This window comes from Pseudophryne corroboree, chromosome 4, assembly GCF_028390025.1.
Source record: "Pseudophryne corroboree isolate aPseCor3 chromosome 4, aPseCor3.hap2, whole genome shotgun sequence".
NCBI lineage: Eukaryota > Metazoa > Chordata > Amphibia > Anura > Myobatrachidae > Pseudophryne > Pseudophryne corroboree.
This window is the reverse complement of record NC_086447.1, coordinates 685,361,438-685,382,298: the sequence shown is the minus strand read 5'-3', so window position 1 is coordinate 685,382,298 and position 20,861 is coordinate 685,361,438. Positions and strand designations below refer to the sequence as shown.

Below are 20,861 nucleotides of genomic sequence, written 5' to 3'. Positions count from 1 at the left end.
TTCTCACCTGTGTGCTGACCTGGGGTAGCCGACCTGTGCCGACGTTATGGTGTCCTGCACCCCGGACCCATACCTAGTATTAGGGACCCTTGTCGATCGGCCTGGGGGCTTAACCCTATATCTGCATATATACGCAACTAAGATCTCCGTATTATCTGACTATTATGTAGTAATATTTTTCATTCGGTGTGCATTAGGAAACACATTGTTTTTTCCTACACAGAATTACCCCTCCCTTTTAGCACCTGAGTGACATCACAATCTGATTGAGCAGCTTACCATTTTGTACATATATATTTATGACATATATATATGACATATATATATATATATATGACATATATATATACTGTATATATATATATATATCACATGTATATGTCACATATATATATATATATATATATATGTCTCATATATATATATATATATATATATATATATTCAAATAGGAATAAAGTCTCTGCGCCTTCAGTGCTTGGGTATGGAAACTTCCATCTGTGTATAACCAAAATGATATTTATATGCGTACCGGAAGTATGATCAAATTGTGCCTGTAGTGGTATCTTTAATTGGTCATCTCCCCTTGTCTTCTTACTCCATGTGTAAACGCCCTCAGCGGGGTGTTGAACCACAATTTACATAGGCAGAGAGGGAAGATGTGTCAGCAAGAATGCTCTTACTGTTATAAAGTGACTCGTGCCATAATTGTGCCAAAAAAAATGTTTTTTATATATAAAGTGCTCTGTGCCTATAGTGTTTCTATAAACCACTATATTTCTTGTGATTTCTAATATAGATAATCAGAATCACACCCCAGTGGCTAATAAAAAAAATAATAAAATAATAAAAGGAAGGTAATGACTCACTCCTTTTAAGAATGCTGCTCCTATTAGGCGATCATTGACCTAGTCTGGTACCTCTATAGAGAAAGTTTTTTTCTCATGTACAGTAAGGATAACTGTGGAGAGATAACGTGTTACCCTGCAGACTGAGTAACACGATGTGTAATTACACAGATAATAACGTATACTCAGAAGATGTTCTGGTGTCCACTGTCTCCTGTGTTATTATTGCAGCACTTTACCGGTCTCTTGTTTTATTTCTGTTACTTCTATCCAGAGATGAGAGGGACTAGCTGCAGCCGGGTGGTAGGCCTGCTCTTGGTGGAAGGAGCCAGGCTGCAGTGTGGAGGGTATAATCCAGGCTCCTGTCTCCACAATGCGGAAAAGGGAGAGTGAGAGAGCGATCACAAAACTTTCACAGGAGCAGCTGCAGCAGGAACAGCTGCTCCTGTGAAAGTTTTGTGATCGCTCTCTCACTCTCCCTTTTCCGCATTGTGGAGACAGGAGCCTGGATTATACCCTCCACACTGCAGCCTGGCTCCTTCCACCAAGAGCAGTTCCCTCTTTTTTCCTTCTTTGTTTTTTTCCATGAGAAAAAAACTTTCTCTATAGAGGTACCAGACTAGGTCAATGATCGCCTCATAGGAGCAGCATTCTTAAAAGGAGTGAGTCATTACCTTCCTTTTATTATTTTATTATTTTTTTTATTAGCCACTGGGGTGTGATTCTGATTATCTATATTAGAAATCACAAGAAATATAGTGGTTTATAGAAACACTATAGGCACAGAGCACTTTATATATAAAAAACATTTTTTTTGGCACAATTATGGCACGAGTCACTTTATAACAGTAAGAGCATTCTTGCTGACACATCTTCCCTCTCTGCCTATGTAAATTGTGGTTCAACACCCCGCTGAGGGCGTTTACACATGGAGTAAGAAGACAAGGGGAGATGACCAATTAAAGATACCACTACAGGCACAATTTGATCATACTTCCGGTACGCATATAAATATCATTTTGGTTATACACAGATGGAAGTTTCCATACCCAAGCACTGAAGGCGCAGAGACTTTATTCCTATTTGAACATTTGTAATTGTGACTCAGCGAAATACGAGTCAATAAGAGAGTCTATACTGCAGCCCCTACACGTGGGAGTGCTGTTTGGAATTAACGTGAATGGTTATGCACGAATTTTTATGTATTTATTGTAAACGGTTTAGGTTTTAAGCGCTCATTATACACCTTTATTGTACACATATATATATATATATATGAAGAAAGCATCTATCCCATCTGCAATCAGTCAATGAGAAGCAGCTAGCTAGGGCTTACGACCATCACCATCATCAATGTGTAGTTTTATCTGCAACTGATGATACAACTTGCATACTTCTGGCAAATACACATCTCTGTGCAGGTCTGTCTAGTCCTACTGTATTTACAATGACACTATCAGGCCCTTCTGTACTTGGCCTTTGTTAGGCCGATTATTCCCTCCCCTGCCCCTCCTCTTCCATTGCCAGTAGTCACAAGTGACATATTAGAGCAGGTCTGTATATGTGTGTGTGGTTCTGGACAAGTGCAGAACCAGTATGCATATTAGACTATGCAAACAAGTATACGTCAAACTCAGCATCAACCCCAGTATCTGTACTGTTGAACTGAAAAGAACCATACTGCTTAAGTATATATGTTACAATTAGTCTCTCTACAATGGGATTTGTAGCCTATCCCAAAAAAGAATATGTGTTATACTTACTTATTTGGTACAATTTTTGAATGTTATTGCTAGAGATGTGTGGCTTGGATGAGGATGCTGGGGTCCACATTAGTACCATGGGGTATAGACGGTTCCACCAGGAGCCATGGGCACTTTAAGAGTTTAATAGTGTGTATGCTGGCTCCTCCCTCTATGCACATTACTGTGTAGTTTATTAAGGTTGCACAGTCAGCACCAGGCATTTATTATATATCTGTCTACTGGGGCACTGTGTGGGCTGACTCCATAACTCTGTGTCTCTCTGAAGGTACTGGGGGAAACTGTGTCTGACATTTTCCTGTGTGTGTGTGTGTGTGTGTGTGTGTGTGTGTGTGTGTGTGTGTGTGTGTGTGTGTGTATGCTATATATCCCACATTACCATGTCTAGGGCTCTGTATCTTGTGCTGCAGAGTATGTATCTTCTCCAGAATAGTCTATTTCCATGTACTCAGGAATGCAATACACTGTCTCAGCCCTCTGAACCCGAACCTAAGTGGGTGGCTTCTATTAAGGGTATGATATCCCAGATTTCATCTAGGATAGCTCATTATGAGACTGAAACCCAGGTTTTAAAACAATCTGTGGAGGTTTTGTCGCATTCAGCTCCCACTACCTCCTCTTAGTCCCATGGTTTATGCCCCACAAAAGCGTGCTCTTGCCCAAGTAATGCAAGTCGACACAGATACCGACTCTGATACGGGTGAAGGTGATGGGGACATACTGCGGGGGGAGGAATCACTTGCTAAAGGGGTACAGCTAATGGTTGAGGAGGCTAATTTTACTGTCAATAAGAAAGTCTCCCTCACCTTTCCTGCGTCTAGGGAATTAAACGCTATATTTGAAAGATCCTGGGAAAACCCAGAGAAAAAATTCCAGATCCCAAAGAGAGTTCTGGTTGCTTTTCCTTTCCCTGAAGAGGATAGGAAAAAGTGGGAAAACCCTCCTATAGTAGACGCTTCTGTTTCTAGATTGTCGAAAAAGGTGGTTTTACCTGTCCCTGGGTCTACCGCTTTGAAAGAACCGTCAGACCGGAAAATTGAGATTACACTCAAATCCATATACACTGCTTCAGGCGTGGCGCTTATGCCCACTATTGCTTGTGCATGGATTTCTAAAGCCATAGTAAAGTGGTCAGGCACGTTACTAGAGGATTTAGATACTATGGATAGAAGTGACATTGAATTGTTTTTACGTCACATACAGGATTCTGCGGGTTTCATGGTGGAGGTCATGAAGGACCTTGGTAATCTGACTACACGGATGTCTTCCATGGCTGTGTCGGCACGCAGGGGACTCTGGCTGCGCCAATGGTCTGCGGATGCGGAATCCAAGAAGAGTGTGGAGAACCTACCCTACACAGGTCAGGCTCTATTTGGGGAGGCGTTGGATGTGTGGATCTCCACGGCAACCACGGGTAAGTCAACCTTTCTTCCCTCAGCCACTCCGACGCCAGAGAAATCCTTTTCTGTGTCTTCAGTGCAGTCCTTTCGGACCGCAAAGGTTAAGAAGTCCAAATCCCTGGCCACCTTCTTCAGAGGTGGTCGAGGAAAATCCAGAAAACCTGCACTGACAGGTTCCCAGGAACAGAAGCCAAGCTCTGTTTCCTCAAAATCCTCAGCATGACGGTGGACCTCCCAGCCTGAGGTCGGGCAGGTGGGAGCACGTCTACGAAATTTCAGTCAGGTCTGGCCGTCCTCAGGCCTGGAACCCTGGGTACAAGATATTGTATCTCAGGAGTACAGACTGGAGTTTCAAGAGCCCCCACCTCACAGATTTTTCAAGTCAGGCTTACCAGCTTTGCTGACAGAAAGGGCTATCTTACAAGAAGCCATTCAAAAATTTGAAAGGGCAAATGTCATTGTTCCAGTTCCATCTCACCTGGAAAACAAGGGTTACTATTCAAGCCTTTTTGTGGTGCCGAAGCCGGACGGTTCGGTCTGACCAATATTGAACCTCAAATCGTTAATTCCATATTTGAGGGATTTAAAGTTCAAGATGGAATCTCTTAGAGCGGTGATCTCAGGTCTGGAGGAGGGGAAATTCCTTGTATCCTTGGATATCAAGGATGCATACCTTCACATTCCTATTTTGCCGCCACACCAGGCTTATCTCAGGTTTGCACTGTTGGACTGTCATTATCAGTTTCAGGTGCTGCCATTCAGCCTATCCATGCACCGAGGGTGTTCACCAAGGTAATGGCAGAGATGATGCTTCTACTCCGCAAACAGGGTGTGAACATAATTCTATATCTGGACGATCTGCTGATAAAACCATCGTCCACGGAGAAGTTGTTGCAGTCCATTGCACTCACAACTCGACTGCTGCGGAATCATGGTTGGATCCTGAATCTTCCAAAGTCACATATGGAACCGACGAGAAGACTGTCCTTCCTGGGGATGATTCTCGACACGGAAGTGCAGAGGGTGTTTCTGCTGGTAGAGAAAGCATTGGTGATCCAATCAATGGTACGGGATGTCCTGAAGCCAGCCTGAGTATCGGTTCATCAGTGCATTCTCCTTCTGGGGAAGATGGTTGCCTCCTACGAGGCTTTACAGTACAGAAGATTTCATGCACGGTCTTTCCAGCTGGATCTCCTGGACAAATGGTCAGGGTCTCATCTTCACATGCACCAGAGGATATGTCTGTCACCAAAAGCCAGAATCTCACTCCTCTGGTGGCTGCAAACTTCTCACCTACTGTAGGGCCGCAGATTTGGGATTCAGAATTGTATCCTTCTAACCACGGATGCAAGTCTCAGAGGTTGGGGAGCAGTCACCCAGGGGGAAAACTTCCAAGGAAGGTGGTCAAGTTTGGAATCCAGCCTTCCAATAAACATTCTGGAACTAAGAGCCGTGTACAACGGTCTTCTACAGGCGGCTCATCTTCAAAAAAATCGAGCCATTCAAGTTCAGTCGGACAATGTAATGACAGTGACCTACATAAACCGACAAGGCAGAACGAAGAGCAGAGCTGCAATGTCAGAGGTAACAAGAATCATCCTCTGGGCGGAGAAGCACGTGGTGGCGCTTTCAGCAATCTTCATTCCGGGAGTAGACAACCGGGAAGTGGACTTCCTCAACAGACTCGGTCTCCATCCGGGAGAGTTGGGGCCTTCACCCAGAGGTGTTTGCAGAGGTGACAAGTCTTTGGGGCGTACCTCAATAGACATGATGGCCTCACACCTCAACAAGAAGCTTCGGAGGTATTGTTTCAGGTTGAGGGACCCACAGGCAGTGACAGTGGACGCCCTGGTAACTCAGTGGGTGTTTCTGACAGTGTATGTGTTCCCTCCACTTCCGCTCATCCCAAGAATTCTCAAAATAATCAAAAGAACAAGAGTTCAGCCGATCCTCATTGCTCCAGACTGGCCAAGAAGGGCTTGGTACGCGGATCTTCTGGAGTTACTACTGGAAGATCCGAGGCCTCTTCCTCTTCGAGAGGACCTTCTATAGCAGGGGCCGTTCGCTTTTCAAGACTTACCACAGCTACGTTTGACGGCATGGAGGTTGAACGCCAGATCTTAGCTCGGAAAGGCATTCTGAAAAAGGTTATTCCTACCCTGATACAGGCTACGAAAGGAGTAACGTCTAAACATTACCATCGCATTTGGAAAAAGTATGTGTCTTGGTGTGAATCCAAGAAGTTTCCTACGGTGGAGTTTCAACTTGGGCGGTTTCTCCTCTTCCTGCAAGCGGGTGTGGATGTGGGCCTAAGTTTTGGCTCCTTAAAAGTCCAGATTTTGGCCTTGTCCATTTTCTTCCAGAAGCAGTTGGCTTCCCTCCCTGAGGTTCAGACTTTCTTGAAAGGGGTGCTGCACATCCAACCTCCCTTTGTGCCTCCTATGGCACCTTGAGATCTTAACGTGGTGTTGCAGTTCCTGCAGTCGGATTGGTTCAAACCTCTACAGGAGGTTGAGGTCAAGTTTCTCACTTGGAAGGTGGTCACACTGTTGGCATTAGCTTCTGCTAGGCGTGTGTCTGAATTGGGGGCATTGTCCTGCAAGAGCCCCTATTTGATTTTCCATGAAGATAAAGCTGAGCTCAGGACGCTTCAGCAGTTTCTTCCACAGGTTGTGTCGGCCTTTCATATCAACCAACCTATTATGGTGCTAGTGGCTACTGACTCCTCAATTACCTCAAAGTCCTTGGATGTTGTGAGGGCTTTGAGGATTTATGTGAAGAGGACATTTCACTTTACAGAAAGTCAGACTCTCTGTTTGTCCTTTATAATCCCAACAAGATTAGGTGTCCTGCTTCTAAGCAGACAATTTCTCGCTGGATCAGGTTCACTATCCAGCATGCTTATTCTACGGCAGGTTTGCCGTATCCAAAATCTGTTAAGGCCCACTCTACTCATAAGGTGGGTTCTTCCTGGGTGGCCCGGCGGGTCTCGGCTTTGCAGCTTTGCCGAGCAGCTACTTAGTCGGGGTCGAACACATTTGCTGAGTTCTACAAGTTTGATACTTTGGCCTCTGAGAACCTAAAGTTTGGTCAGTCAGTTCTGCAGGAGCGTCTGCACTCTCCCTCCCATACTGGGAGCTTTGGTACATCATCATGGTACTAATGTGGACCTCGGCATCTAGGACGTAAGAGAAAATAGGATTTTAATTACCAGTAAGTCCTTTTCTCGTAGTCCGTAGAGGATGCTGGGCGCCCACCCAGTGCTTCGTTTTCCTGCAGTTGTTCCTTGGTTCAGTACTGCCTTGTTACTTGGTTTAGTACTGTGTTGTTACTTGTTTAAGTACTGTGTTCAGATGTTGCTGAGATTGGTCAGGCTGTTGAGCCTGGTTTGCCTTGTTATGTGTGAGCTGGTATGAATCTCACCATTATCTGTGTATTTTCTTCTCTCGAAGTATGTCCGTCTCCTCGGGCACAGTTTCTAGACTGAGTCTGGTAGGAGGGGCATAGAGGGAGGAGCCAGCCCACACTATTAAACTCTTAAAGTGCCCATGGCTCCTGGTGGACCCGTCTTTACCCATGGTACTAATGTGGACCCCAGCATCCTCTACGGACTACGAGAAAAGGATTTACTGGTAGGTAATTAAAATCCTATTTTTCCCGCCAAAACATCATCTTTGTCTGTGAAAGATGACATTTTCCTGCCAAAACATCATCTTCCATGGAGAAAGATGATGTTTTACCTCATTTTAAGATGCGATTTTGGTGGGAAAATCCGAGTCAAATCCGAGCCGCACATCTCTAGTTATTGCACAGCACTTTTTCAAAGTTCAGCTGCACCAGGCCACACATTGATTCATGCCATCGAGAATGGTTGCATGGAACAGCCCTGAAAAGCACAGCACATTATTCCTGATATATTTAATTAAGAAAAAAGACACCTATCTGTAATAACATATCAGCGGTAAGGTTCAGCACTATAAGACAACTATATAAGGAGTAAAGGGAGGAGCACGGCAAAAAAAAGCTAGGAGGGACGGATGCAGCCATGGTGCCACCTGTTGTCTGTCAGTGATTTATTGTTAGCCTCGTTATGTCAAAACAATAATAAGGATTTGTCTTCAACTAATCACAGTTGCATAGTCACATTTATATTGGTTCTCTGCAAGGAATGTCTCTTTCTTCTAAGTTAAATATTGTATTCTACATTGTGGTATTATGTTGGATTATTCTTGTCGGTTTATCTCAAGCAGCATCTCTCATCTTTCTGTAATACGATTTTTTTTATAAATTGTCAGATTTATCTTCTCTCATCTTTTTGTGATGTGGCACAGCGGGAGCCAAGCAATTAAACATAAGATCTTAAAAGTAGCTATGCAGTGCAGAGAGGCTGAAAAATGAGAAGTGTTTGCTCTTAAGTCAGGTAGATAGAATTCAGTTTCTAGGCAACAGTTGAAATGCATTACTAGCAGTTAAATGTATAAAAGTAAGAATTAAGTTTTGTTTAGTAAATATCGTTAGAATTCAATTGTCTATAAATTCAGTAGTTACTTATAGCAGGATGTAATGGAGTCTGAGATCGCCGTAGGGGCGGGGTGCCAGACCATCTCAGAAGTTTTTTTTTTAAAGGGACAATCACTTTCAAGGCAAAACCATGACTTGCAAGTTATTGCCCCTTTAAAAAAATGTTCAAGATTGGCTGGCATCCTGTACCTCCGGCGATCTTGAGCCATTCTTGGCACAACAACACCATTCACAAAAGCATGCAGACATATTAAAAGGGTTCAGTTGACGTTCAAACCAATTGTTAGAATAAGGAAGAAATCTGATCTACTGTAAGTGAGTTAGACCATGAAATGATTGTACCAGGAGGGGTAAACCCTTCGACAGTCTCCTGAATTTACAGATAGTAGAAAAGCCTTACTGAATGAACAGCACATTAAAGTGGATAGGCTACAGTAGCAGAAGACCACTCTGGATTCCGCTCCTGTCAGCTAACACTGGGAAACTGAGGTTGCTATGGGCACAGGCTTACCAAACCTGGACAGTTGAAGACTGTAAAAATGTTACATGGTCTGATGAGTCTCCATTTCTAATGCAACATGCAGATATTAAGATCAGAATATGGCATAGACAACATTAATCTATGGATCCATCCCGCCTTGTGTCAATGGAGCAGGCTGAAGGTGGTGGTGTAATAGCATGGAGAATGTTTCCTTGGCTAATTAATACTAATTGTGCAATATGCAGGATAATATACCCCATGTCACAAAGCACATGTCACCTGTGTATTCAGGGTACTCGAGTAGCCTCCACAGTCACTAGATCTCAGTCCATTAGAGCACTTGTGGCTTGAGGTGGAAGTGAGTTCAATGCTTGAATGTGCAAGCGACAAATCTACAGGAACTTTGTATGCTATGACAGTTATTTTCAAACGGGGGTATTAGTACCACCAGGAGTACAAGCTGTGATGTTCACGGGTACTTGAAACAATATCTGTAATGGCGGGGTGCTATGGGACATCCAGGTGATGATTAGACACAAAGGGACAGCAGTGTCTTAGCAATCTCTAGAATCATGCATCACATTATAACTAAAATGAGAAAGTCTGTCCTTGTAAAATATAGCATTTGTGAACTATAGTTTTTTGGTTAATTTTAAATTTTTACACATTGCAATACAGTATACTGTGTAAGAAATATATTCATTCTATTCTTGTGTCGTTTTTATTTTAAACTAGTGACCCGCCTTATCTTTGCTTGGGAGCAATTTAGAATTTATATGTACTACAAGCTGTCCATCTCGTCATAATGGTAATATAGTATTTACATTTTAATTAAATAGCTCCTCAAAAAGAGAGGTGTTCAGGCCACAACAGATGCATATATTATGGTCGAGCCCCGTGTATACTCTCACACCGGCCGGACTTTGTTACATCATTGGGTGTAAATTAATATGTTCTTAGAAAAGGGGAGTATGGGATTTAGGGGGTAATTCCAAGTTGATCGCAGCAGGAAATTTTTTAGCAGTTGGGCAAAACCATGTGCCCTGCAGGGGGGGGGGGGGGGGGCAGATATAACATTTGCAGAGAGAGTTAGATTTGGGTTGGTTATTTTGTTTCTGTGCAGGGTAAATACTGGCTGCTTTACTTTTACACTGCAATTTAGATTGCAGATTGAACACACCCCACCCAAATCTATCTCTCTCTGCACATGTTGTATCTGCCTCCCCTGCAGTGCACATGGTTTTGCCCAACTGCTAACAAAGTTCCGCTGCGATCAACTCAGAATTACCCCCTTAATCCGATCATGCATTTGCACTGCCTGGCAAGGAGGGCTGGTGATAGAGGATGGAGACAGATATATAGGTCAGACTGGGGAGATGTATACATGTCCCAGATGTGTGCAGTTAGGCCAGGGCATTACACCTCCCACCTTTATGCCCCTTCTGTCTCTAGAGGATTTTTTCCATGACAGATTCCCACGTGGAACCTCAGAGCAGCAACAATACATTGCTCTGTTCCTGAAGGAAGTGACTGCCAGATCAATTCCATGAGCAGAGATCAGACAGCAGGGCTGCAGGGTCACCCTCTGCCCTGCCATGCCAGGTGCTGCCCAGCACCATACTTATACTACTATGTAGCACTGCTGCTTATATGGTCAGATACCGGGGCAGGTACAGATATATATGCATATACAGTAAGATAAGTGATTTATCACATAAGCAGAGTGATTAGAGCCAGTGTGCCTCCCTCAACACAGCGCTCCAACTAGACAGACACATCTTATATTTTCAGCTCCTCTTCCTCTTCCCCTGTATTGATCGCAACAGCTAGTGTTTCAGTGTGTGATATGTACAGCAAGGAGATTGACAAGGTGTGGTGCCCAGGAAAAAGAAGACTCATTAATGTCCCCTGCTGGGCAGAAGTTGCACGCACATAGAGAGGGAGGAGGGACAGGGAAGCTGATACCGATCATCACTGCACCATAGCTACTGCAGTACCACTCTTGGCCAGTGTGGTCAGTGTAGAGCTCTTACTGAAATTGTCACTCTTACTAAAATCATCACTACTCAGCTCCCTTTTGTCATAGATTAATATTTCCTAAACTTAAACCTTCTTTGACAAATGTTCTATAAAATTGTGAAAACCACATCAAAATCCGTCCAGCGGTTCTCAAGATTAGCCCGAACAGACAGAGAGATGCCTACCAGGGATTTAATTTTATATATATAGAGAGAGAGATCTTATTTGTAGAACATTTAGGGCCTGATTCTGAATTACACTCAGACCTGAATTGAATGGATTGCAAACACAATTCTAATGCGACTATATGCATGTCCGAATGCATTCGCCTTTCACGTCCCCATTTTTCCAGAATGCAAGAGCAGCTGTCAAAATTATCATTGGCACTAACACCTACCCCATGCTAAGTGCAAGAGATCCATATGAAGTTGCCATTCAGAATACATAGTCACAACCCTGTCTAGTGGCTACACACCCACGACACACCCGGGCACACAGCTTTTGAGCTGAGGAAGCCGCTGAGGGAGCATCAAGGCGGAGAAACGCGTTTTCGAGTGACCGTGGTAATAGGTTTCACCTCCGGACCGCTGTAACACGGGGTCAGCAACACTATCACACAGTGTAAACTGCAATACGGGCAAATACCAGCAGAGGGAGCCTGAGCACTGTGAGCAGAAGCATATGATGATTGATGTCTGCAATTATTAAAGGAGAACCGTAACAGCAAAGAGTCCAGCATTGGAGGTGAAATCAATATCCGTATGATAAACACCTGTGAAGGTAAAGAATATATATGTGTGCACACATTATTAAAAATCCAAGTAAATTTGGGACAATCTGAAGATTTATACACCTTTTAATTGGATCAATCTTGGATCACAGAGATTATGAAATGAAAGGATTTATTATACCTACTGGGACATATTGATGTAATGTGGACATTACCCAGCTAAAGTGGTTTTAATATAAGCCTCAGATCCGGATACAAACAAGCCTCTTAGGTTTTTTGGTTGTAATATTAATTATTATGCTGCAGCATGTATTATGTATGATGAAATTCTTTTTATCTGTGCTTATTTAGAGTACTATTTTTAAAAATAAAAAAAGATTGAATATAAAACCGGTTGTGAAATAATATACTAGTATAGGAATTGTGGTGGAAGCAGCGCTCTTGGTATACTCCCGAGATTGTATCCCGGGGTGGTATGTTTTTTTGTTTTGTATAAGGAATGCAATTATCCTTTAACTAAAGAGCAGCAGTATCCACTAACTATATGGGCAAAAATTTCCTCCATTGGTAAACCCCAGCACACCGGAGTCCTTGTGTGTTAATCAGGGAATACGGAGTGTGCAAATATGTGTTTTGGATCTAGGAAATGCATAGAATCTCAAAGATGCATATGCAGCCTGGGACACAGGCGCAGTAGGCCAAAACATTACTGGATCTAAAGCTGCATGGTCTCATCAGACCATTATTGATATTATATAGAGTGTTACCTAAACATTTTATCTTATAGCAACTGCAGTAATTACAACTATAATGTATAATTGGCTTCATAGCTATCATTATTATCAGTGAGCACATGCACCAGCCCTATCCTTGATACAAGATATGTATCTGATCTCTGTGTATGTACATCGATAACATACTGTAGCCCTCATTTTCCTCACTAAACTATGTCTGTGTGGCAACACCTGTTACCACCTAGTTACACATATCCAGCCTCATGAAATGTGATTGAGTTGAATACAATTCGGAATTGTCCATACATATGTACGCTAAGCTATCAAGCATGCTTATTTTTTTTTAAATGCAAAACTCTTCCTCAAAACTGACTTGTATGCAACTCTCCATGGGCCCCTGAGTGTGTTATACTGGGAAAGCTCCAATATAAAGCCATAAATGAATCATTTAGTGGTGGACTGAGCTTTGGTATATATGTATTACAACACACTGACTGGCACATAAAGGAAAATAAGGCACTCCATTGTTTCTGTAACTAGTCAGTCTGTATGTGTCTTCTTCTAAAGGCTTTTGACACGGTCCCATATTGCAGACTGTTAAATAAACTTGAAAGCTTGGGCTTCCAGGGCTAAAACACACATTTACCAACATTAAAAAATGGATAATAAAAAATAATCTTTTAGTAATTGTGTGTTTTAACCCTGGAGGCTCAACATCGATTAAGATTGATTTTAATTGATCTGAAATAGATGTAAATTGCTTAAAATCGAACCTGTAATAAATATACCCCTAACGTTGAGTTAATATGCATTTGCATCTGAAATGCAGACATAGGGGGGTATCTATTTGCCCACGGTCATTGACCACGAGTACTTGTTTAGCTGGGTCTAACCAATTAACTCAGACGCCAGCATCCTTATCCCTCAATGCCGGCACTTGTCTGGGATTATGCTTTGGGTGCCTCAGGCACGCAAGCATAATCCCCGAAAAGCAACCGCCAGAGCCACGATAATACATAGGAATAATACATAGGAATGGAAATTTATCCCGGTTCCTATGTGATACCATGCAATTATGAGTCCATTTTTGGACAATGAAAACGGCCTCTGAGTGGATACCACAATAATGACCATCGATCATACATTGTGATTTCAGGGCGTTTTTAGCGTCTCAAAACGGATCGGGGCTAATAAGATACCCCCATAAGATACAATTGCAAAATAAAAAATGCAGTTGTGCATAAATATGAAATTGGCCAGATCACAGTAGTATGTAGTACCTGCCAAGTTGACATCAGGCATATTGTACAGCAGATACAGTTACACCCATTTTTGCCTGCATAGACACGTTAGCAGTTTTTATGGCTTGATATTGTGGTGCAAGAGTCTGGTCCTTCATCTCGATATTAGATGCTTTAATGCCTTTCTCATTTAAAAAAATGGTTTTACAGATCTAAGTTTTTTGTCAGTTTGTTCAAAGATGATTTAACTTCTTCAAAAGTTCTCTATTCTGGTCACCTTAATGTCTGATTTCTAACCCTTGTAGCTGCCTACATGATGTGACTATTTTAACAAGCTTATCTTTTTTCCTTTCTGTAGACCAATCAAGGTCATCTCATGACTACCTTGTGTTCTCGCCATAAAATAATGGTGTTTACTGTTTTTCATGTAAAGGAAAATATTTGATTTGCTGTTTTTTTAAAACAAGGTAGCTCCGAGCTTAGGGTGCCTGGCCGCAACTGGTGAGATGTGTCCCCAGCAACGGAACCTGGCTTGGGGTAGAGCACGCACACTTGTCGATGCTGGCGACGATTGGGGAAGGGGTGTATAACGGGTCCATGCTGCATTTGGCAGCTTGGCATCGTTTGCCACCTCCTCAGATATTTCTGCATGTTGAAGAGATCTGAGGAGGCGACAAACAACACGTGGGTGTGCGCATCGCTGTCATTATCATCCGTACACTGTGTGTACGCACCTTAAGAGTAAATTATCTGTTGGCTTTGGTTGGAGGTGTGTATATCAAGCAAGATTATGTATTTTTGTCTTTGTGCAAGTCAATTAGTTTGAGGGTATTCAAGGCTCGATTATAGTAAGGGCGGTGTGGTGCTCCAGGGCACCCACACTGCAACAAATATTTCCCTATCTGGCCGGCTCACAGAAAAGTTCAGCTACTCATCGATGTGAGGTTGCCTGTTGCCTGCGTTGCCCGGACCGTGCCTCCTAAACAGTGGCTGAATGCCGCCGGCCCGCCCCCTCCCGCCCAGCGAACGCCTCTGTCTAATTGACAGGCTGAGCAAGCCGTTGGCTGTCTGGCATGCACCGGCGCACTGCGGTGCCGGCAGATGTGCAGTTCACACCTGATGGTCTGCTGTGCGAAAATGCACAGCAGCGATCAGGTCTGAATTAGGCCCCAGGTCTGCTGCAGCAGTCAAGGTACAGTATAAGGTAGTCAGTACATGGATATCACATCAGGAGAGCACAGCTTGAAGCACAGTAATAGAGAAGATGCTTGCTAGGCCTTTCACATCCTTTTAACCTGCAGGAATTCGAATAACTAAATGTACAAATAGCAACCGGCACCACTGCAAATGCTCAGATCACAACACCTGGTGTTGGTGAGTAGCTCTCCTTTGCAATTTCCGGGCAATGGATTTAATTCAGATCTGTTCGCTCGCTAGCGTTTTTCGCTGCGCAGAAATCAGGTAACTACTGCGCATGCATATGCACCGCAATGCGCAGGCGCGCTGTACGGTTACAAAGGGGATCGTTGTTGTGCACTGGTTCTAGCGGAGAAATCTTTCACACTGCCGTTCACAAGGATATTGATAGGAAGAGGGCGTTTGAGGGTGGCAACTGACCATTTTCTGGGAGTGGTTGTAAAAACGCAGGCGTGTCAAAGCGTTTGCAGGGCAGGTGTCTGACGTCAGTTCCGGGCTCGAATAGGCTGAAGTGATCGCTACGGCTGAGTAAGGTCAGAGCTACTCAGAAACTGCACAAACTGTTTTTGTACAGGGCTGCTGCACACGCGTTCGCACATTTGCAAAGCTAAAATACACTCCCCTATAGGCGGCGTCTATCTGTTTGCAGCGCTGCAAAAAATAGCTAGCAAGCGAACAGATCTGAATTAGGCCCAATGTTAGCAAATTGCCATGAGCCAAGCCATCTAACCAGGTGGAGAAAATACTGGTATGGATTGCCTGTAAATACAGTAGACTACACCAGTCCCCATGACAGCTGTGCACACTATACTGCTTTCCTTTGGTGATGTGTGAATACTGTAGGAGGAATTTATGAAAATACTATTTGATGAAAAACTGTCATAAATAATTGGAATTTATTACCTACTGGTAATTCCTTTTCTCGTAATCCATAGGGGATACTGGGATGGTCTTACTACCATGGGGTCCATTGGAGCCTGACACTTTAAAAAGGATTCAGTGTGTGCTGGCTCCTCCCCTCTATACCCCTCCTGCAGACTCAGTCTAGGAAAACTGTGCCCGAGGAGACGGGCATACTTGGAGAGGAGAAATAATAGACAAGAAAGTGAGAAACGAACCAACACACAACACAACAAGAGAATAGCAATGCTAACCCAACTTGAAAACAGGGACAGCAACAGCAGACCCAACCAAGAACAAACAAAGACAACGCTTGCAGGAAAACATGAAACACAGAGGCGGGCGCCCAGTATCCCCTATGGACTACGAGAAAAGGAATTACTGGTAGGTATTAAATTCCTATACTCTCTAACGTCCTACGGGATACTGGGATTGTCTTAGTACCATGGGGAAGTCACAAAGGTCCCAGACCAGGTGGGAGAGTGCTGAGACCCCTGCCAAACCGATTGACCAAACTGAAGGTCATCCTTGGCCAAGGTAACAAACTTTACAATCGTGTTCGAACCAGACCAAGTAGCTGCTCAGCATAACTGTAAAGCTGACACACCACAGGCAGCCGCCCATGAAGAACCCACCAACCGCGTGGAGTCGACCTGAACAGATCTCAGCTGCGGCAAGGATGCCGAAGAGTAAGCCTGTTGGATGGTCAGATGGATCCAGCGAGTAATGGACTGCTTTGAAGCAGGACATCCAATTTTGGTAGCATTATAGAGAACAAAAAGCGAGTCAGTTTTCCGGTGATGAGCCATCCTCTTGGCATAAATCTTCAAAGCCGGAACCATGTCCAGGGACTTCGGTGTAACTGATGTGTCAGACACCACAGGAACCACTATTGGCTGATTGATGTGAAACGCCGACACCACCTTAGGCAAAAACTGCGGGTGACTCCTGAGCTCCGCTCTATCCTCGTGGAACACCAGATAAGGGCTCTTACAGGATAAGGTCCCCAATTCCGATACACGCCTTGCAGAGGCCAAGGCCAATAACACGACAGTCTTCCAAGTCAAATACTTCATGTCCACCCTATGTAAAGGTTCAAACCAATCCGATTGTAGAAAGGTCAGGACCAAATTGAGATTCCACGGAGCCGTGAGAGGCACAAAGGGCGGTTGATGGGGAAGGACACCTTTCAAGAATGTCTGGACTTCTGGAATAACAGGCAACTGCTTCTGGAAGAAGATAGACAAGGCTGAGATTTGAACTTTAATGTAGCCTAAACGTAGGCCCATATCTACACCTGCCTGCAGGAAGAGTAAGAACCAGCCAAGATGAATATCCACAGTAGAATACTGTCGACCCTCACACCAAATAACATATTTCTTCCATATGTGGTGGTAATGCTTAGACGTGACCACCTTCCTGGCTTGGACCATAGTCGCGATAACCTTGGTGGGAAGTCCTTTCCTGGCTAAAATCTCCCTTTCAACTTCCATGCTGTCAAACGAAGCCGTGGTAAGTCTGGATAGACGAACAGTCCTTGCAGAAGAAGATCTACTTGAAGGGGCATAGGCCAGGGTTCCTCGAGGGACATGGCCAAGAGGTCCGCATGCCAGGCCCGTCGAGGCCAATCTGGGGCAATCAGAATTGCCTGAACATTTTCCCTTTTTAGTCTTTTTAGAACTCTGGGATTGAGAGGAACAGATAGACAAACTGGTAAATCCATGGTGCAGTCAGAGCATCACCACTGCTGCCTGTGGATCCCTCGTCCTGGAATAGTAGCGACGCAGGTTCTTGTTGAGCCAAGAAGCCATCATGTCGATCAGCGGGCAGCCCCACTGTTGAAACAACAGCTGAAACACCTGTGGGTGAAGGCCCCTTTCTCTCAGGTGCAGATCATGTCTGCTGAGGAAATCTGCTTCCCAGTTGTCCACTCCCAGAATGAATATGGCGGACATGGTCCTGGCATTGCGTTCCACCCAGAGGAGTATCTTGGACACCTCTTGCATTGCGGTGCTGCTTTTTGTTCCTCCTTGTCGGTTTATGTACGCCATCACTGTGGCGTTGTCCGACTGGACCTGAATGGCCTGATGTTGAAGGAGGGAAGGGGCCTGTAGAAGTGCATTGTAAATCACCCTGAGTTCCAAAATGTTTATCGGAAGAGAAGACTCCTGACACGACCACCTTCCCTGAAAATCAGCCACCTGGGTCACAGCACCTCAACCGTGGAGGCTCGCATTCATTGTCAACAGAATCCAAGCTTGAATTCCGAACCGTCTACCTTCCACTAGGTGGGAGACTTGTAACCACCATAGCAGGAAAATCCATGCCTTTGGTGAAAGGGATATCCTTTGGTGCATGTGGAGATGTGACCCTGACCATATGTCCAGCAGATCCAGCTGGAATGGACTGGCATGGAATCTTCCGTATTGAATTGCCTCGTAGGAGGCCACCATCTTGCCTAGTAGACAGATGCAAAGATGCACCGAGATCTTGTGTGGTTTCAGAACGTAACGAAACATAGACTGAATTGTCAAGGCTTTGTCCATAGAAAGGAACACTTTCTGAGACACCGTGTCCAATATCATCCCCAGGAACTGTAGCCTCTGCGATGACTTCTGTAGATTGAGAATCCACCCGTGATTTGTGAGAAGTCGCATAGTCAGGTAGATTCTTTCAATCAACCGAGCCCTGGACACAGCTTTTATGAGGAGATCGTCCAAGTATGGGACGATGTTCACCCCCATCATGCAGAGTTGTAACATCATCTCCGCCATCATCTTCGTGAACACCCTTGGTGCCGTGGAGAGACCAAAAGGCAAGGTCCGAAACTGGAAGTGGCTGTCCTGCAGTGCAAATCTGAGGTAAGCCTGATGAGGCGGCAAGATCAGGATGTGAAGGTACGCATCCTTGATATCCAGGGATACCAGGAATTCCCCTTCTTCTAGGCCAGAAACCACCGCTCGCAGAGATTCTATTTTGAACTTGAACACCAGTAGGTATGGCTTCAGAGATTTGAGATCCAAGATTGGCCTTACCGAACCATCCGGTTTTGGTACCACGAACAGGCTTGAATAAAATCCCTTGTTTCAGAGCAGAGGAGGAACTAGAACAATAACCTGCGTCTGTAGCAGTTTTTGGATGGGAGCTTGCAAGGTAACTCTAGCTACAGGTGAAGCTGGTAAGCCTGATCTGAAGAATCTGTGAGTAGGGAGTGCTTGAAACGCCAACTGGTATCCTTGTGAGATTAGGTCTCTCACCCAAGGGTCCCGGCGGGACTCCGTCTAAACATGATCGAAGTATTGGAGTTGAGCACCCACCTGAAAGTCCCCCTGCAGCTAACAGGGGCCAACAGTCATGTGGAGGGCTTTGTTGAGGAAGAGCCGGAATTCTGTTCCAGAGATCCAGCGTCCGCTGGTCTGCAAGATTTACCTTGATTTCCTCTAGCTGCATTTGAGGCACCCCTGGCCTTGCCTCTAAATCTGTCCACACGAAAGGACTGTAGAGATGTGCCGGGGTAAGCACATCTAGCCGTAGCTTGTGAAATCCATTTGTTTAGTTCCTCACCAAACAAAGCCTCCCACGTAAAAGGGAAGGTTCTCAACGCCCCTTTTGGAATCAGTGTCCGCTGTCCACTGTCGCAGCAATAGTGCTCTGCAAGCTGACATCGCCATAGCCGTAGAACTGGAATTGATTAGGCCAATCTCCTTGTTAGCCTCACTCATGAAGTTAGCGAATCCTGAATATGTTGCAGGAGTGTTAGAAGCTCATCCTGAGGTGTTGTCTCAAAACCCTCTATTAAATTACCAGTCCATTTAACAATGGCCCTTGTGATCCAACCACAAGCAATGGTGGGTCTCTGTGCGACTCCCACTGCAGTATAAATGGATTTGAGCGTAGTTTGAATCTTATGATCAGCAGGGTCTTTCAAGGAGATGGCACCAGGTACATGCAGTACAATCTTACGTGATAACAGCCTGGACACAAAGGTATCCACAGCAGGAGGATTCTCCCACACCTTCCTATCCTCAGGGGGAAACGTGAAGGATGTTAGAAACCACTTAGGTGTTTGAAATATTTTGTCAGGATTAACCCACGTCTCTTTAAAAAAGTGTGTTTAATTCCTTTGAGACTGGAAAGGTGGCAGTAGATTTAGGTTTAAAATTAAAAAATAACTCTGCATCAGGTTCTTCCACCTTATCAGGGAAATTTAGGACCTTCCTGATAGAATAGATAAGGGCTACCACACCCTAAAGGGGGGTACTCACCGAGCGATATTCTAAGCAATCTGACTAGATTGCTTAGAATTTGAGCATTATCGCTCCGTGTGTACCCCCTACAGCGATAGCGATGCGCAGCCCCGCGCATCGCTGCAACTAGATTGGCCAGCATGCAGGCCAATCTAGCGGGTCGCTCACTTCACCCGCTGGGTGAAGTGATCGGCCCCCCGTCTCCCCCGCACGCTCAGCACAGATCGCGCTGTGCTGAGAGGCGGGAGAGATGTGTGCTGAGCGGTTCGCTCAGCACACATCTCTCTTGCATCGGCCCATCTATATGGGCCTTAAGACAGAGTACTGTCTCCCTTATCAACCTCAACTTCCCCCTCCTCCAAATCTGGCATCTCATCATCAGAGTCAGACTGGAGCACATGGGGCAGCGTGCGCTTCTGTGAAACTAGAAGAGGAGGTTGAAAAGCAGGTCTGAGATCTGAAGTGTGAACTAGAAAATCATCCATAGATTTTTTTAAACACTTGTCTTTCCTGCTTGGCAGTAGCCAGTTCAGATGAGATGTTAGAAATCATGCCCTTAATTGAATCCAGTCATTCTGATTCCACAAGTACTGAGTATACAACAGAGACCCCCCTGGAGTAGGGGAAAACTTTGTGCTACAGGACTGACATACAACTTTCTTGCCAGACATTTTTATACAGCAGAACACACAGGAGCAGTGAAATGACACAGTAACCCAGAGAGCCTGGATGGAGTGAGACAGAGAGGGAGAAACTAGCTTTTACACTCTTGCCTCAACA

General features: G+C 44.6%; 1 protein-coding gene across 2 annotated transcripts in view; it reads left to right on the top strand.

The window, feature by feature from the left end:
- The window catches only part of ADGB (androglobin), a 943,967-nt gene that overhangs the window by 748,556 nt on the left and 174,550 nt on the right, over positions 1-20,861 (top strand). The gene's annotated exons all lie outside the window — the stretch shown is intronic.